We start from the raw sequence: 18660 nt of genomic DNA on the forward strand, positions 1-18660 counted from the left end.
GTCCTGGGTCCGTCTGGGATCGCGAGGCTGAGGCTGCCGTCTGGGTAGGAAGTCCTGGGTCCGTTTGGGATCGCGAGGCCGCCACTTGTGTATTATAAGAGGTCTTGATATATATATATATATATATATATATATATATATAGTAGGAATTCCCTGTCCTTAAGGTGGTATATACATGTGGTTACTTACTGCGAATAGGCCCTAGGGAGGGGGTAACGTTCTGGCTGGGTTAGAGAGGCTCTGCTGAGCGGGTTCTATCTGATCCGAAGACCCAAGCAGAACACTATCGGAGCCGGACGGTAGATGAAACCTTCATCCATCGGCGTCGGTAGTGGCGCCGGGCAGCGCCGTGCCGTCGTCGGGTCCGGACAGGGACTAAACTGGGGAACGGCGTCGTCCAGAGACGGCGCCGGAGATGGAACCGGTGTCGGCGCCGGCGGAGGAGGCGTTGTGAGGTCGACCGGCACCGACAGAGATCCAGGCCTGGATCTCTTGGGGACCTGCGGCGTCGGGACCGAAGTCGTCGCCGGGGCCGGAGCCGCCGACACGCGAGGTCACCCAGTTGAACCCGCGGGGCCCGACGAGCGATGATGATGACTGCGGCTCCGCGACCGGTCCTTGGACCTCCTCCTGGACCGGGACCGTGAGCGGCGCGGAGCCGAGTGCCAAAGCTCGAGAAGCTTACGGGACCGCTCCCGCCTAGCCTTCGAGGTCAAGGCCTGGTAGTCGGGGCACAACTCCGCGTCGTGGTCGGCCCCCAGGCAGTAAAGGCACCGGCGATGGTGATCCGTCACCGACATCAGGCGATAACAGGCATCACAGGCCTTAAATCCAGGCATCCTATCGGCACCAGAGTCGAGTCGACAAAGACCAAAAAGAGTCAAAATATGTTAGTCAAAAAGTGATTAAGGGGTAAGCTCTTCCCGGATCGGCGCTGTCTGGCGCGGAAAAAAGAAGAACTGACGTCAGCGCGCGAGGCGGCGTCTAAGTACTCCGACGACGTCATTCCGGCGCACGACGCCACCGACGGACACGGAGCCACAGACGACGCCCAGCGACGCGCAAGGGGTATTGCTGACGAAAAATCTTTCCGGATCCAGCCTGACGCCTGGGGATATTCGAAGGTGAGGAATCTAACGTGTTTCTTTCAGATCCCTTGTTCAATATCTGGCTTCTAACTTCTTAGACACACATTGTTTATTATCTTCCCTATCGCCTAATATCTGTGCTGTTAAGGGTACCAAAACCGCTCTTTTCTATCACAAGTTTCTCATGCTAAATTTCCATCTCACCTCACCCCCTCTTCTGGGTTCCATGTGGTTGATGAATCTATCCTCCTAAATGTTCCCTCTTTGGGGTTTTTAAGTCTACACTATTCTGGATTTAGTATTGCCGATCACACGTCCTAAGCTCTCATATTCTGTCTTTCGGTCCTTTTTCCTGCCTGGTGTCTCAGGGAGGCCAATATTAGTGTCACCCCTTCTCTCTATGCAGTAACTGTGTGGGCTGCCTCCACTATTTTTATACTATTATGCCAACTGCATGCATATAATTTCAGCATCCTTATACCTATTTATTTGGTCTCCCAGTCAGTAAAAAGGTCTCGTTTCGTTTTAATTTCGAATATATGTTGACTCTTTTCTAATTGAATGCAGATGCACCGTCTCTGCGAGTGACGCTCAACAAAAAGTGGTGTGTCTGATTGAATTCAGACTAACATAAAAATGTATGTAAACCGCCGTAGGTTATATTGTTTGAGTAACCAAAAATGAAGACTACATTTTAGCATTGTCAATATGGCGGATGTGGCCACAAGTAAGAATATGCACATGATATTCTTAATGAATCCAATATACTGCAACCATGCAGACAGCTGACTTCAAAATTTAAGGCTAAGATAATTGCTAAACAAAAGGTTTCAATTAGGTTTTACGAGGAAACATTTGCATCCTCCACTCCCCAGCACAAAATGCTGAAGGTGATTTCGTTTTTATAAGAGATGTTTAACTGAAACAGGGGTTTGACGCCCTCATTTCCATCTGTTCATTTGTCTGATGTTATTTTTCTTTTCCTTCCCTCTGCACCTAAAATCTGTCTTTATGCAAGGTGAGTGATATTTCCAATTTTTGAAACCTCAGTAAAGCTATAAATCTGAAATGTCTAGAAAAACAAATATATGCATGCGAATTCATTTTTAATTTACATTTTTCTGCAACAGATTTATTGCATCTGTCATATGCTTGTTTATATATGCCCAAAAATAGTCGTGGCTGTAGCAGCGTAGGCATCCTGGAGGAAAACGCTCTTTGACAGTGGCACTGATTTAGCTTCAATATGTTGACTATTTGGGTCCAGGACGGAACGAATGACTGCAGAATGGGCTACAGAACATCGAGTTGAAAAAAAAAAGTATACCCAGACCACAAAAATCCATCTCCCTCCCCATCTCAAATAAGTTAGTGGGTGCCTAACAATATTTAGACTATTGCATGATGCAATATGTTGGGTTTCTTGACCCTCATTTCTGTGATCAAGCCTGACTCACCACACCCACTCTCTGTCTCTCTCTCTCTTTCTCTCTCATGTCTAAAATTCTAGTGGAACCCGGAAATGTTCACAGGTCTCCTGGTACCTTCATCTTTCTTCCTCTACTCCCTCATTTTGTTCTGATGTGGACTGAACGGTCTGCTCCATCAGTCGCTTCCATCCTCAACCTTGCACAATCCTTCGGAGTGTACCAACCATTACAGCTACCAGGGGCGTACACAGACTAAAAGGTCTTTCTATTCTGCCACTGGGAAAACGTTTCAGGTGTTAATGCTGGTAACCCTTTCTTGGTTGTGCCTGGTGTGAACACCTTGATCCTTGGCGACTACGGCTGCCATGCACCACGTGTAGGACATCCGGTGCTATAGTGAATATGATAGCAAAGCAACACTTCACATTACAAAATGCAAACGAACTACAAACAATCAGTGACAACTGAAATGAACCAATATTTTTCTAGCCGTTTACTTACACTGGTCAATGTGCGTAAATGCCACTAAGTCATGGTCAATTATGAATGGCAAACTGGAGCATGGGCTTTTACTCAAGCGATGGAAGGCTCGAACCCCAGAACAATCCACTGAATCCAAGTTGTTCCTCTTAGAATTCTTATCAGTACTCGACTACGCAAAGTCAACTCAGGATGAACATTCCATCCCCTCCCAATTCTCATATTCCATGCAGGTTTTTGACGATGCAGAACAGCATCGGTAAAAGGCAAAGCCACGGATGGTGGTCTGATGACGCTTGGAGGCCACCATCTCTTCATTTGCAGCCATTCACAAGGGGGTCACAAATTGCAACCTACCTAATTAATATTCATTAGACAGCTTGTTTTGCAACTGCGTGTGAATGTACAATTTGCGATACAACCCATTAGTTCATAGACGGCATAAAAAATTACATCCCAGTTCACAAATCAGTTAGTACAATTTGGACAACCCTGGTTTGCAAAATGGAGTTAGCACACAAGGGCACTGAGTTCACGAACCTAATTTAAGGATTGCATATCATTCTATGCAGAATCAAAACCACTAACATTTTGTGCTTTCATGTTTTGTTTTTTTTAGTGTCTGAAAAATGTTTCAAAGTAATGGCTGATATTTATTTTTTAAATGTCTTTAATGAGTTCTAAAGAGCTTAAAACAAGCCTGCTATGCAACGTAGTATAATTGGTACAAAGGAGTGGCTGTGTTAACAGAGTCAAGTATATATAAGTTGTATAATGAAATCGCTTCAGAAGATACATGCAACAAAAAACTTATGTAGTAGAAGAGAAACAAAACAAAATAACAATAGAAAAATCAGACCTAGAATAATAACGTGGTAAACGGGAGCGATGCTGGCCTGGTAACTACTGATAATTCTTAAACATCTATTCACACGCTTAGATAACTCTATTGCCCTGGTCTGCTTAAGTGCAAAGTAACAAAACTGCATTGTTCATGATGCAAGCCTGACAACTTATACAGTTTGTACCTACGGTCGCATTTGCTTTGATGACCCGAAAATGATGACACGTGCTTTTACTATAAGTAAGTTCAGCCTATTGGCTTTCCCATAAATATTCATGATAAAAAGATCAAACCTATGAAATATGTCATAACCTTTCCCAATGACCCAATAACGCTTACAGCCCTTACCATTGGCTTGACATAGGCCTACTGGGGTGCGCTGGGAACCATCATACATACAGTTATAAAACAATATGTACGCAATCACAGTTGGAAAAACAATATAACCCCCCTCTCAAAGGGGCATAGCAAGGATTGTAACAATGAAAATATTTTAACCAAGGGTTTGCCACAAGGAATGACAACCCCCAAACCTCTTGCCTTTTATATATATGTGTGAGAAGCAACTAAATGCCGGTCTACAGCCTTTACCAGAGCATAATAGTAATCGACTGTTAAAGGCCTAATTGCTTTAGGACATGCTTTCCACAATAAATAAGTCAGGTCTACTACCTTTGTCATAATGTTTTATAATTAAGAGATCAAACCAATGACTTTGCCGCATCTTCTACCTGTGAACCAATAAGGTCTGTGCCGTTTGTCATTGGCCTGTATAACCAACTCAAGCCTACTGTACTGAATGTAAGCTTTCCAACAAGGGAACCATCAGACACAGTCCAAAAATGTGGAATGCAAACAACATTACAATTGCAAACCTAAATACTAGTTCTCCTAATAGGGCATAAAAGGCATAATCACAGTGCAATTCTTCATTCCGTATGATTTGTCAAAGGCGGAAACAAACACTAAAAACCACTGACGTCTGCAACAAACTGTGAGAGTCCATGCAACAAAATACCTCTCTGCAGATTTAATTAGAGTAACAAAAATCCACCCAGAAATGCCCGCCAGTTTTAACATACCCTTTTCATGATAAATACATTAGTCCAACAGACTTTACAGTTACTTTTCGTATTGAAAAGGTCTAGCTTGTAGCCTTCGTCATTGGCTTGCCACCTTAACCAACAAAGGAAGCTCTGCTGTATTGACTATACCTATTCACACAAAGCAGCAGAAGAACAAACACAAAAATTACCTAATTATCTAGGAGAAGTTGTTTAATAATTTTGGAGTGACATTTGTCTACCGTAAAAGGCATGCTCCATTCATCACAGTGGCATGTGCTTGATTGAAAGGTCCAACACAATAGCTTTGCTTGATATAGAACTTGACTCAAGCAGCTAGGGGAGAGGATGTAGCCTAACGGCTAGGGCGGTCCATCTCAAATCTGGGGACACTGGTTCGAATCTCGGTGTCAAGAATTCCTGTCATACAAGGGAAACACGCCCTTATGGAAACAGGAGAGCTGTTACATAACTCAAGGGAAACACGCCCTTATGTAAACAGGAGAGCTGTTACATAACTCAAGGGAAACACGCCCTTATGTAAACAGGAGAGCTGTTACATAACTCAAGGGAAACACGCCCTTATGTAAACAGGAGAGCTGTTACATAACTCAAGGAAAACACGCCCGATAAAGGGAGGAACCGGGAGGTACAAGGCTGTCGGATATTGTGTTTACACCGACGTACCTGCTTCGTGAAGAGCAGTGTTCCGGAGTGGTGCTCCAGTAAGGCAAGAACGGAGGTAGGTCGAGTCGTTACTCCCTGGGCCGTGTCTTGCCCCATCGTCACCTGTGAAGGACCCGGAAGCTCTACCGGTCAACCATTGAGCTTCGCTTTTTGACTCGGCTGAGTCCAAGCGCAGTGGCGCTTTTGCTGGTTGGAATCGTAACTCCCAGCCCGACCAGAGACACAGGGACTGCCAGCTGTAACGCACACCAGGAGGTGTTTGCCGCGTTACAGACTCGGAAGTCCACAGGATCGATCGAGCGGCTGCTCTCGGTTCAGTCTTCTTGCTTGTGATTGGGGTATCGGTGACGCATCACCAGGAGGTGACTCCGCGTCCCGGTGCAGTCTGAGGAAGAGGTTGAGCGGCTGCTCCCTTCAGGTAGAGACCCCGGCTGGGTGTTTCCCTGACTCCTCGATTCTCCCCAACACTCTTCGTGCCCCTCACAGCCTACCGATTGGCATTGTCGGCCATTTCATTTCTGCCCTCTAATGGCATACGCCGGGATCGGCGTATATGCAGAGGACGGTTAGGACCATCCGTGCTGTGGGCTGGTAACGTACTTAGCCTGGAGGATTCCAGTGACTATAACCTTTGTTTGTTCTTTGTATTTTATTTGCCTTCATTAAAAGAACTAACCCTTCACAAGTGGTTGCGTCCTCATTGTCGTGTCTGTTAAACGATCCTGAGACGTTCAGGGCGTTACACTCGGCAACATCCTGTGATTCTGGGCAAAATCACAATCTCCTTGTGCCTACCAAAAATGAATGTGTCCTTGTGTGAGCAACTGGTGCTCATGTAAAGAGCTCTGGTACCCGCTACTTTCGGGTCAAGTTCGCGCTATATAAAAATCTGGGGGAAAAAATCATTAAAAATTTTAAAAAATAAACTAGATACACAAATGATCAGATCTTTCTGTGGAAGCACATTCCTTTCGACAAATCAAAAGCTACCTACTCAGATGAACCAACATCTGGGATGAGCCTTAGTCCTTCCTTGTAGTACTCCTGAAAACTATTTTTTGATCACAAAAGGCCTGGTGACAGCGGTATTGTCAAGGCAGACATTTAAACTGCAGAAAGGAATTGCACCAAACATGGCTGCGGCACTTCGAGTACCCTTAAGGAGTGCCTTTGTGGAGTCTGGGAGGCCATGGAGTATGGCATTACCGCCCTCCACATGTGCGAGTACAACGGCTTGAACAGCACATTTGAAGCCTCTTACAAGAAAAAATGGTTTTACTTTACTCCAAGGAGCGTCTTTGCTTGGATTGGTGCAAGACTGTTCAGTAGTATTAAAGAAATTACCATTACAAAAATGAAGTGATATTGGAAGCATTAGTTCGCAAACTATCTTCAAACTCTGGTTCAAGGACAAATCTTGGACACAAATGTACAAAAATAAAGGAATCTCAGTGAAGGAGGGAGCTTGTTCTCCTATTCTCGTTCTCAGATCCACAAATTCTGACTTGAGGTCGCTGACACAGAAGCTCGCATTGGCTGGCCGCAAAGAGAAACATTTCTGCTGTGACCACCATTACATGACGCGTCCTGAAAAAGAAATCGAAAGACAGCAGAGTGGTCACAGAGTGACCACTGACCTACATGGGTTAATGCCAAAAGGGCTTCCACCAAGGTGTAAAAGTTATTTTTTAAAATGTTTGTCACATAGGGTTCACAAACCCTGGTAGGCTCAGGCGCCTGTTAACACGACTTAGTCTGCAAACTTAGTAAAGTGTTTGCAGACTGTGAAATTCATGAACCCTTGTTCTGTCCAGTCATAGTTCGTAAGATCAGTACAGAGTGCACAAACTATGAAATTAGTGGACCCTTGTTGGGTTCTCTTCTGTAATTTATCAACCATTCCTAGAGTTCGAGGACAACACGGGTCATTTGGGTGTGTCAGTCTGCAGACCCAATTTAAATCCTTTTAAATCTAGACACATTAGGGAGCCATTTAAACAATAAAAAAAGTGTTACTTTCTAATTAAACTGTTGGTTTAACAGTGTGCTGAGGTCAATTTCTGCGTTTGTCAATTAAGTCAAACTTTAAAAAAATTCCTGTCTGCCAAGTAGTGAGGACATGACTTACTCTTAAGTCCGCAAACTTTCTCCCAAGTTTAAGTATTCTGAAGATTTCAGCGGATTACACTTCATATTCTTCCACCATTTCAAATAGTGCCTATCTCATAGCAAGAGGAGAGACATTCACCATTCTGTGAAGAGCAGGGCGATTATGCAGTTCACAAACAGTCACTACATCTTTAAACAAAATTGCAATGTGTAACACAGCTAATAAGGAGTATCTAAGAGTATCATATGCTTCTCCAGAGGAAGAAGAAGTCATTTATATTAGGGAAAGTACAGAACTGGAGTACCACACCAAGAATTTCACTGTTTGGAAGTTCTTTACTCATCCTCAGGATAAAAGAAAAAAAAAAAGGATGTGAGGAGGGTCACTTGCAAGTCTGTGAACAGAAATTAAGCAAGGGGCAGAGAGGTCTGTACTCATTTAGCACTTCGTCCATGACACATCACTTCATGTGAAAAGGAAAAATCGGGCTCACCGGATGATCCATGCCCTCCCAGAATTCACGCAACTTGCTCCTGATCAGATAGAAACTTTTTGCATAAAGTCTTTAACCAGATATTAAGAACAAGAATGTACCACAGTCTTTGGAAGGAAGCTATTGCCATGCCTCTGCAAAAGAAACCGAATGGGGACACAGATGGCTTGAAAATTCTTTGTCCCATTTCATGGTTCCCCACTTCGGCAAAAAATTATTAACCAGGAGCTGGTCGAGTCGGAGTATCACAATCTCCATGATTCTTAGCGCACTATCTACGGCCGAATCATGTGTCTCGATTCAACCGTAAACGTTACGTGTGACGTAGCGAAGGAATAGATCTTTGAAAAAGATGGGGGCTCCCGGCGTTCGGCACATCCCCAGACAGGTGAGCAGTGAGTTATGTGCGGGGATATAGTGGGAGAGCTTTTTCCGTATTGCAGAGAGGGTTTTTGGATTTGTCAGATTTCCTGGTATTGAGTACAGGGACGGGCGTATAGTAACCGATAGCTCACACTTGGGTGCTGATCGATATGCGGTGATGCGTCTATATCACTATCTGGCTTTGAGGTGAATGCTTGAGGTTTAGGGCCATGAACAGACTGATAATAGCTCTGTATTTGGGCTCTGTAGCAGACAGTTATGCGCCACATGCACCATAGAGCGGTGGCTTTTTAGAATCTGAGCCATGCTTTACAAATGTTTTTTTTTTTTTTCAAAAGTCTTTTTAAAGATTTTGTGTGGGCAAAAGCTGCCGACGATTCCGCTATATCAGAGGCTTTGTCTGAGCACATGTTAAATCATTAGCCACTACCAAGAGTAGATACGTGGAGACATCTGGAATCTAGGTCAGATTACCAATAGAGGAAGTGAGCGGGAGTACAGCAAGCTTTGTCTGTGTTCTGTGTTTTATAGTACAAGTTGGACACTGGACGTCTTATGCTAATACTCCTTTAAAAGAAGTAACAATACCATTGCCTAAGTCAGCTTTCATGATAACATTTTATAAATTTACTAATCAGTTATGGGTTCTTTTGTTGGTTGTGTACACTGTATTCCCTTAATACGCGAGACAAATGAGGGTAAAGAGAATAGGAGGTGATTATGAACATTTTGTTCTCTTATAGAGCGGTGCCTCTTTCTTTCTGAGCCACGGCCAGGTCAGGTGAGGTCTTTTCCTCGTGCATTACGGGTAAGCATGAAAAACATGCATTTATGAAATCTTACAATTATAGATGACAATGGAATATGTCACTATATATATAATTTTATGATTTGTATTTGAGTTTCGTAATCATGAGTTCTTGCAAGTACCATATTCCTTTTCACATTTGGTTCATTATTTTGCTCTTTTGCAGGAGCTGAAAGCATTCCGTGACTGGCAGAGGATTTGCTATATCCCTGATTACAGGTGACAAGGTTGTATTTGTTCCAACCTTTCATACTTTACTTCACTGTTGCAGTAGCAATGATTTTGTGGTCCTGAAGAAGGCATAGGATAAATATGTCCCTGTTTGCTGAAACATGTTGACCCATATCTTACCATCTATAGACAGTCATTTGTTGAAAACTGTTGTTTGCACTGTTTTTAAGTTTGAGTTTGAGAGATATGAATAAAAGGTTTTTTCTCTCTTTGCTCAATTTTAAATCACTAATATACATTATTTTGCACTGCGATTATCACTCCCAAACGAATCAACCACTCATATCTGTAGGTCCTACCATAGCGTGTTTTATCGCTACCATCTTAGAATTTTTTTTTTTAAAGAAAATATCTGTGAGCTCCCCTTTCCTTTTGAAAGGGTGCAGCCTTTAGTGCCACTAGAGTGACACTAGGAGGAGACCCAGATGATGAAGCATGTCACCATTGGTGAGTGATGGGAATCCGTCCTTATCAAAGGATTTTCCTTAGTAGTCTGTTAGAGGTAGAATAGCTAGCGTTTACGGTCTTGTTAGGGCTTTTGTGGTTATGACTGTTTAGATAGACCCGTGGATATTGTTGTTTTGTATCCAATTTGTGATTGGTGAGTATATCCACGCTAGGTCTCAAAATATTCCATTAGGCCCTTCACACGTTGTAGTTTTTCTTCTTCTTCTTAAATTTATTAACACTCACGATCTCATGGATCCGTCTTAGAAGGGTTTCAGAAGTGGACACAGTACGGAAACTGCACTTGTTGCCACAGCGGATTCCATCCACAGGCAAGTTGACAAGGGTGGTGCCGCCTTCTTGTGATACAGTTACAAAAATTGGTGACTGCGCCCTAATGGCTGCACATCTATCACCAAGTCATGGATAAGTTGAAACAACACAGTGTATAATGTTCAAGCATACGGTGGTGCAGTCGTGGTGCGCACCGAGCCACCTTAGGTACTAATCAGCTGCACCATGGAACCAAAGTGCAGGGCTATAACCATAGACAATGCACTCCAGCGCACACAGTCCAGTTTGTGCCATTAAGTCCATTCTTGATAAAATTATGTAGAAATGACCAGATCCAGTCCACAGGAGTCTGAAAAAGTGGTTGGCTGTGTTATTTTTTTATTCAATACACCGTGATTAAGCTTTTGGAAAAAAAAAGTGCAGCATTGGCGCTTCTTCTGTTCATTGATGTTGTTGGGCTTGGCCTTCCTGCCTCTAAGCCAAAACCCTAGATTGTTTTCTGGTTAAATCTGAACATCAGCAAGTTCTCACTGAATAGGCTGCAGGTTATTCAGAATGCAGCAGCCTGTCTTTTTTTAAATGTGCCTAAATATATTTCGAAGAGGGATGGCATTCGCTCCCTCCATTAGCTGCCAGTCAGAAAGTGAGCAGTATATAAAGCCCTGTGCATGGTCTTCCTGGCTCTCCATTATCAAGGAACTGTGCTTTTTAGAACATCCTTCCAGTGATATAGTCCTAATAGGCTGCTCAAATCATCCTTCCACAGTTCCGCAAAACGAGATGGGATTTTCGCTCCTTTCCAGTCGTGGTGGCTAAATTGTATAAGTCTTTGCCTGCGCAAATCGCGGTCCTGGAGTCTTTCTGCATTTTCGGCAAGCTTCTTAAAATCTAGCTCTTGTCTCGGAGTGTTGCTTCTTGGGTTCAATCGGTTGTTTCCCAGTATGTACTAGCGATTTGGCATCCTCTGATATAGTGCACTTTTTAAATTCTATTCCATTCAACTTCCAGAGGAAACAAGGAAAACTAAACCACCTAAATCACAGGACACAGAAACACCACGAAATTCTCCTACACAGGAGAACCATTCACAACTTAAAATCTTCCCATTATGTTGCATAAATAGAATGCAAAATAAATGTGTGGTGCCTACAGCAGAACCCAAGAATTGTTAATAAGAAGATGGAAGAACAAACATTCTACCAATAAAATTTCTGTAAAAACACAAACAAATCTCAATATTTTCCCCAAAACCTACTAAAAGCCAAAACTCTTGAAAACAACTCTCAAGTGAAGGAGCGTGCCTATTAACTAACATGTTCTGCAAGGGCATACGCTGTGGCAAATGTCCAAAGGCTGTGCTCCATTCGCGAGTGGGATGACCATTCACTTGGGGACATAGGGACAACCCCTGCTGAGCATGGCCAAAGGATGTGTGCAGTGGTAGTTGGTCATCAACTGTGAGTTGGGCACAGACCCTGACTAAAGGTCTGACATTGCATCTAACTCCCATATTCACGGCACAAGGTGCTGCACAGTTGCATTGACACCCGCTGTTTACTGGGCGCAAAGCATGATCAAAGGCCACCTTAAAAAAAAACACAAAAAAAAGCAGGAATTCAATGAAAACACACATAGTTAAAATGAAATTATGATTAGGATAGTTACAACAACTTAACAGGTTTCAAAAACCCTCTGAAATTCACCTTAAAAACAGAGTTAAAGTACAGTCATAGTTGCGGATTTAAAGCAAAATAAAACTGAAATTTGCAAGGTAAGCTTAGCTCCACAAAACATACCTCAAACTGTAGCCATGTAGACTCTAACTTGTGCATCTTCCAACCTCATATTTTATAGCAATAGGTAACAACACGGATATTTTAGTTCGGTTTTTGGTTTGAATTGATAACCACAACAATAGTTTAATTGTGGTTGCCAAGTGAATTTGATAAGTTATAAGGTTAATCAATATTCAGTAGCGGCCGGTGAGTTGATAGTGTGGCGGTGGGAAAAGTCAGGAGGGGGGGGGGGAACAGACGAGTCAAATAAAAAAATAAAAACACTTACCCGCTGTGTCGCCGCATCCCGCCCCTCTCTTCTGCAGGCAAATGATCCCAGAGTGCACAGCGCCCAATCCTGACACTGCTTTCATGCTGCTGAAAGCAGAGCTAGGATTGGCCTGCGCGCCAGGATTGGCCTGAGCGCTGATGATTTGCGCTCCCAGTTAAACTGGGAGCCTGTGCTTGCTCTCTCCAGCGTGAGACAGCCGGCCAAACCGTCATGTGCACTGAGTAGCAGTACAAACACTCCTCCTTCAGCCTGTCATCACCCTGGCCCCGCTCCTAAGCCTTAGCTCCGAGAGAAAAAATAAAACGATAATAACAAGGGTTTATTATAGTTTTATTTTTCGTTTATTTGGCTGCCGGCAGGTGGAGTGACGACGCTGTCAATATTTAAAAATAAATAGAATGAAAAAAGACCAAGAGTACAATGCTAAAAAAAACAACTTAAAAACTTAAGATAAACAACTATGAACTGTTGCTTTCCTGGACTCTGGCTCACGGCGGGCCTCGGGGGACAAGAGTGATAACTCCGCCATCTCAACCTCTGATTAGAGTGAGGCGGCACGACACTCCCATGCTGCTTCCATACATCTGTATTGCTTGCTCTTACTCGATATGCATTGCATACTTCTGGAATTATTGTGGATTTAGTAATGTACCTCCTCTCACATCTTCAGAATGACTCTCAACTGAAGCAGTAGCGAGAAATGCATAAAGCAGACCCCACCACCAAATGATCCTGAAAACATTCCCAAGGAACCATTCAGAGGGAAGTGTATGGCACTAAACCAATGACACTTCCTTATTTGGCCCTGTGATCCATCCACGGACAACCCAATCTGGAAGGATTATTTCTGTCACTTCCATATTAAGTTTCCGCTCATGGTCATCTATAGAGAAGTGACTCAGAGCATCCACCCTCACAGTCATGGTGCCTGTGAAGTGTGCTCCTACTGGTAAAAATGACCCTTGCTAGGTCCACCACCATAGCAGAGTCTCTTCCCAACACAGGGTCCATGACCCCACACAGTCTATCTATTGATATAAAGGACAGGGTGGTGTTGTCTGACAAGAAATGAACCCTGGGTATGGGAACGCATTGACTTCTGATTGCCACAGTGAAGCTGCCACTAAGGCCAGCACGTTGGTGAAAATCTGCAGTACAGTCAGCCCAGACAGCAGAACCGTGACATAAAAATTTAAGATACCATTTTGAACCTCAGTTTGTGCCTGAAAGCGGGTAGGGTCTGAAGAAAAAAGTAGGTGCCCTGGAGATCCAGGGACACCAGCCAACCCCCAATGTTGAGGGTCAACAGAACCTGGCTGAGGGACAACGTTATGAACTTATCCTGATTAACAAAAAGATTCAAGAGACCAAAATCCAGGATGGTTCTCAAAAGTGTGCTCTCCCTGCAGACCAGGAAATAAAGGAAATATGTAAATTCCCTTGATAGGCTCCATCTGTAGACAGCAAGCTTCATAATTCCAAGTGGAAGTGTCTGCCCAGCAGGTCCAAATTAAGGCAACGATTCCAGCCCTCTTACAAAGGGTTGCCTACACACTGTCATGAGGGACTTACCCAATCAAACCTAACTTATGGTTAATAATCAAAGAGACGTGAAATATAGGACTGGTGATTTGGGTGATGTGGCCACAGAAGCCATCGAAAAATTCACTCTGGAAAATAAAGAGTAGGAGGAGGTACATTCCTTCACCCTCAAAAACTGCAAAATTACTATGAAATACAACTTCACAAACTCATTGTGAAGTCACTAATTGTACCAATATTATGTGTCTAGACACTAAACATTTATAGCAGAAGCTGATGTCTTCTGCGTTACTACAGATCAAGCTATTCTGAGAATGTTCTGTACAATGAAACCTGGGTGAATTTGGTTAATGGAAGCATCATGGTGAAATAACGTATTCTTGCTTCAGCGCCAAAAAAAGCAGTGTTTCAGTATGCAGGTAAATTGCTGCATATATGAAATCAGACAAGGGCCAGCAAATCTTACCAATGGAATCTATTTTCGGGAAAGGTACAAAAACAGACTCCAAGACTCACCAGTATACGCCTCCATATGTTAAATGACTGCAATAGCTCAACAATTCATTGATAAAAACCATTAAGATCTATGGGTATACAGTCCTTCAAAAAGTTTTTATACAGAGCAAGCCTGCTGCACAGTCGTGCCTACTTGTCCAACGGGGCTTCTAGACTTTAGTGGGTGTTGTCACAATCTCAAACCGATGACAGACGGACTATTGATAGAGTCGAAAAATTCAAACATTGTGCTGATGATGATTTAAATAGACATCCTTCATGGTAATGGGCTGCAAAAGCATCTGTGCTAGTTAGGCTCATCTACGCATGTATGTATTTTTGTTTTTAAAAAAGAGTTCTAACAGAAGAGAGTTATCCTTTCTGACAATGACAAATTGCATTAAAGCGGCAGTTCAGTGCAGCAAACAACAAGCCGGCCATGCTGAACAGCGAAGCACTCAAGTAATTTGTTCTCCTTCTGGGGACGCGTAATTCTGCATTATAACATCACCGACCCAGGGCGGGAGGTGCGAAACAACTCGGAAAATGTACTGCTTGAAGTCCATGATGCCAGCCCCCAATCCAAATACTTGCCTTCAAGGGTCGACTGTATTTTGTATTTGTTGTTACACCTTTTACATAGCTCAAATTATCCGGTAGGGTATCAGAGTGATTTACACATAAGCACAAACCTACCTTTGATTATGGTGATTTGAACTAGAGATCTCAATCGCCTAGATTTATAAAAGTAATCATGATACAATCCATTAACAGCAGCAGGTTTCCAGACAAACCGTGTTGGAATAGAAGGATAGTCAGGGTTGGGCAGAAAGTGGTGGGAGATGCAGCGATGAGGCATCAAGAGAATTCCAGAGGAGGAGGAACATCCTTCTGAGTGAGTGTTGCCGACTTCAGTGTTAGCCAGTGTAACCACAAATCGCACATGCCATGGCTGGAACAGTGGACTGTTCTTTTTGTTAACCCTGTGCTAAGTCAATGTTGGTACAGTACCTTCACTTCTGACGGCCCTCTATTAGAGAATTATGGGGATACTGTGAGAGAAGTGCGTAGGTGCTCCACTTTCTCTACTGAGTCACATAGCCAAGCTGTTGCTTTAAGAATAAGAAAAAAAGAGATCTTCTACACAGTAAAATAGCCGTAGAACAATGAGCCTCTGCCGCGGTGTTGACTCACCAGACACTAGATGGATCTGCTGACCATGATTCACATTGCTCTAGACATCACATTTTACACATGGCGAGGGACTGGAAAAGCTGAGAGCCAAGACTATTATTCCTGTGTGTACTGATTTTGAATAAACATTGGCAGTTCCTCCTGTGAAAAAGTGAAGGGTGCCAAAGGAGGTCGAAAGCTACAATCCTGCTTGCAAATTCTTTGTTTTTAGAACAAAGAATGTCAGGTTTGCTCACTTCAGTAGTCGAGTATTTGTGTATGTTACCAAGCACTGTTTATGTAAGCAGAGCAGCCTAAAGTTTAAAAAAAAATATTTTATTTTGCTCCACACAAGATACTTTGCTGATCTCCACCCACCCATACTGCCTCCTTGCTAATCAGACATGGAGTTATTCTCAACAACACGCCGTTCAGGCTGCATCTGCACACCTGCACTGAAGATGATCTCTGGTGGTGGATGCTGCTGACCTGATCAGATGTCGGGGTTCTCCAACCTCTTCTGTACTACGAGTAACCCCGGGCGGAGACCTCCGCTCCACCCGAGGTTACTCGCAGTATCGGTAATCCTTGAGAAAACTGCGTATGCGCACGTGCCTGCGCATGCGCATTTCTTGCCAGAGTAGGAGGGAAGCCTGGGGACACCACATGCCAGGTAAGTGGTTTTAGTTTACTATTACGTAATGTAGATTTACTTGATAATATAGGGGGGGGGGGTGGATGGCGTAGCAAAGCGGAGTTCCACGGAGTTTATTTGCAACTCCATGGACCTCCGCGTAGCCCTGCTACGTCCACTACGCCCGGGGTGAACTACGAGCCCACTCAAATATCAGCAATAAATAAATGTTGGAATTTCAATCTTTTTCTTCAATCAGGTTATGAGTTCTGGATATACACACATTTTTGTCTCAAATACACATTTTTCCATTTTGGTTTACATATATTAATTGAACCAAGCAAAAGCTTCCAGTTTAGTAGACAGGGCTGCACACAGGAGTGCTACTTAACAGGCAAAAGAGCTACCATTAGCTCACGAGCTTCTTGTTAGAGAAGCCTGATCTAAGTCTGCTCTGTCATGTCAAGGTTGGGAGGTAGGGTTGAGGGGGTGGGGGGTGACCAAGATGCAGATACAAAAAGATTGGGGCAAGAGCGCAGCTGGGGTTCAAAACAAAAGGAGGAGAGGAAAGTTGCAATGTGACTAGGAGATACTGACCTGCAGTAAAGGCAATGTGATTTAAATTTTGAGAATGTCTAACTGATAGGGTGTAGTCAATTGTTCTTTTTTGAACTTCACATTTATGCAGTCCTACGATTTTGCTATTATGAGGCATGCCAACTTTACTGCTATTTTTAGCATCGTAAATTACTGTTTGCCCAATTCTTTACCACATTGATTTTGGGTTACATAAATACCTTGCCCCTTATGCTGGACACAGTAAACGTTGCATTACTTGTAGGGCAATTTCAGTGGGATTTGTAGAAAATATGTATTCATTTTTTTAAATGTATACGAGTTTGAGCAAGAAATGTAATTTATTTTCCACCTGATGTCGCTTTCTGTGATATCATTTAGGGGAAGAGTATGATGTTACTAAATCTGATGGCTTGTTGGGATGAAAGGCTTTCAGCACTCCCTTGATTTTGGTAAAGGTATGCATGCTACTTTTTAATTCGTTAATATCACTATAATAGACTAAAAGTACATACTGGCCAGTGCTACTTAAGGTCTACTCTAAGATGAGATTTTTATCCAAAATGGTATCTGCGGCAATACCACAGCACCAGACATTTCAGAAGTCTTTGCAGCTTCACTAGCCGAGCAGACTGGATTGAAAGATATTCATGCCTGAGATTTCAATTTTTAAATGATAACTTTTCACCTTCTCTCCAAATAAACATTAGAAGATGGAATCGTACCTAACTCATGAAAAAGCAATTCATAAGTCCTAAAATAAAATAAGTCTTAAAAATAGGACAAAGGCGTGGACTCTAGAAAGTGTAGAAGGTCGCCATTTTTTACTTCTAAGATTTTTTATGGACTGATCTTTACGATACTTTCCCCCTCTGCTTTGCCACCACCTACCTAAACTAGATAATCCAAGGATGGGTGCTGGGAGGAAGAGGACAGGCTACAGCAACCACTATTTACAGATTAACAAAGTATACGTTTGGGGACACAGAAAAATAAAAGTAGCTACTTCTATTTTACAAATTAATATAAATTTGGATCAAACAAAAACAAGGCTCAACTCTCAACCCATGTTTTTGTGAGCAGACTTAGTGGACGAAATTAAATGCAGCCCAAAAGACATACATCTTTCTGGCAGAAGCCTCAAGGGTCGGCTGGAGCAATAACAGCTGCCAGGGACTGGAAAATACCTGTTTGGGCCGCCAGAGTGGCAAACAGCAAAATGGGTGGGGTGGGGGGTTGGGGGAGAAGGGGAGGGGGGGGGGGGGGAGTTGGAATCCCGCTCTCCCCGGGGGAAGAAAAAGTGTGCAAGGTTGACGCAAAACTGCCAGGCTGATGGGAGCCCAGGTAATGATTCAAACCCCGCTAACTTGGGGGGTCGCCACTGCACCTTGGCTGGAGACAGGGGGGGGGGGGGGGAGTAGAAGGTCAGCGCTGCCCCTGCAAAAAGTACATTCGTGGAGCAGTGTAATTATTCTACAAACATACGTGCAACTCGTTTCAAACAACTTTCCTCAAAAATATGAACATTGTAAGATTTTAAGTTAGTGCTCTGAAACTCTGATTATTAAAAAAAAATGTATTTCTCGTTTTTGAGTTCTTACTGAATATTCTCCATTCTCACAATAAAGATAAGGACCATATTCAAAATTGCCATTTATATTATAATGCGCAGATACTCTGTACACCTCTGCCTAGAAATTATGGGCCGGATGTACAAAGCTTTTTTAGGTCTCACGCCTAGCGTTGCAGTACGCACCACTGCTCGCGCAGCGAGAGACCTCTTGTAGGGGGTTTCAAAACGTACCTAGAAATC

At 43.2% G+C, this 18660-nt stretch overlaps 2 protein-coding genes across 8 annotated transcripts in view; one reads left to right on the plus strand and one right to left on the minus strand.

Moving 5' to 3' along the window:
- The window catches only part of TULP4 (TUB like protein 4), a 787154-nt gene that overhangs the window by 426665 nt on the left and 341829 nt on the right, over positions 1-18660 (minus strand). The gene's annotated exons all lie outside the window — the stretch shown is intronic.
- Positions 1-18660, plus strand: part of LOC146821219 (uncharacterized) — a 119891-nt gene that overhangs the window by 43217 nt on the left and 58014 nt on the right. For 2 of the 6 annotated variants that reach the window (XR_014963134.1, XR_014963135.1), the window contains exons 2-3: positions 9324-9361; positions 9555-9615. The gene's annotated coding sequence lies outside the window, so the exon portion shown is untranslated. Of the gene's footprint in view, positions 1-9323; positions 9389-9554; positions 12807-18660 lie in introns of those variants that run through there. The other 4 variants (XR_014963131.1, XR_014963133.1, XR_014963132.1 and 1 more) reach the window with 4 other exon arrangements.

This window comes from Triturus cristatus, chromosome 6 (assembly GCF_964204655.1).
Source record: "Triturus cristatus chromosome 6, aTriCri1.1, whole genome shotgun sequence".
Classification (NCBI taxonomy): domain Eukaryota; kingdom Metazoa; phylum Chordata; class Amphibia; order Caudata; family Salamandridae; genus Triturus; species Triturus cristatus.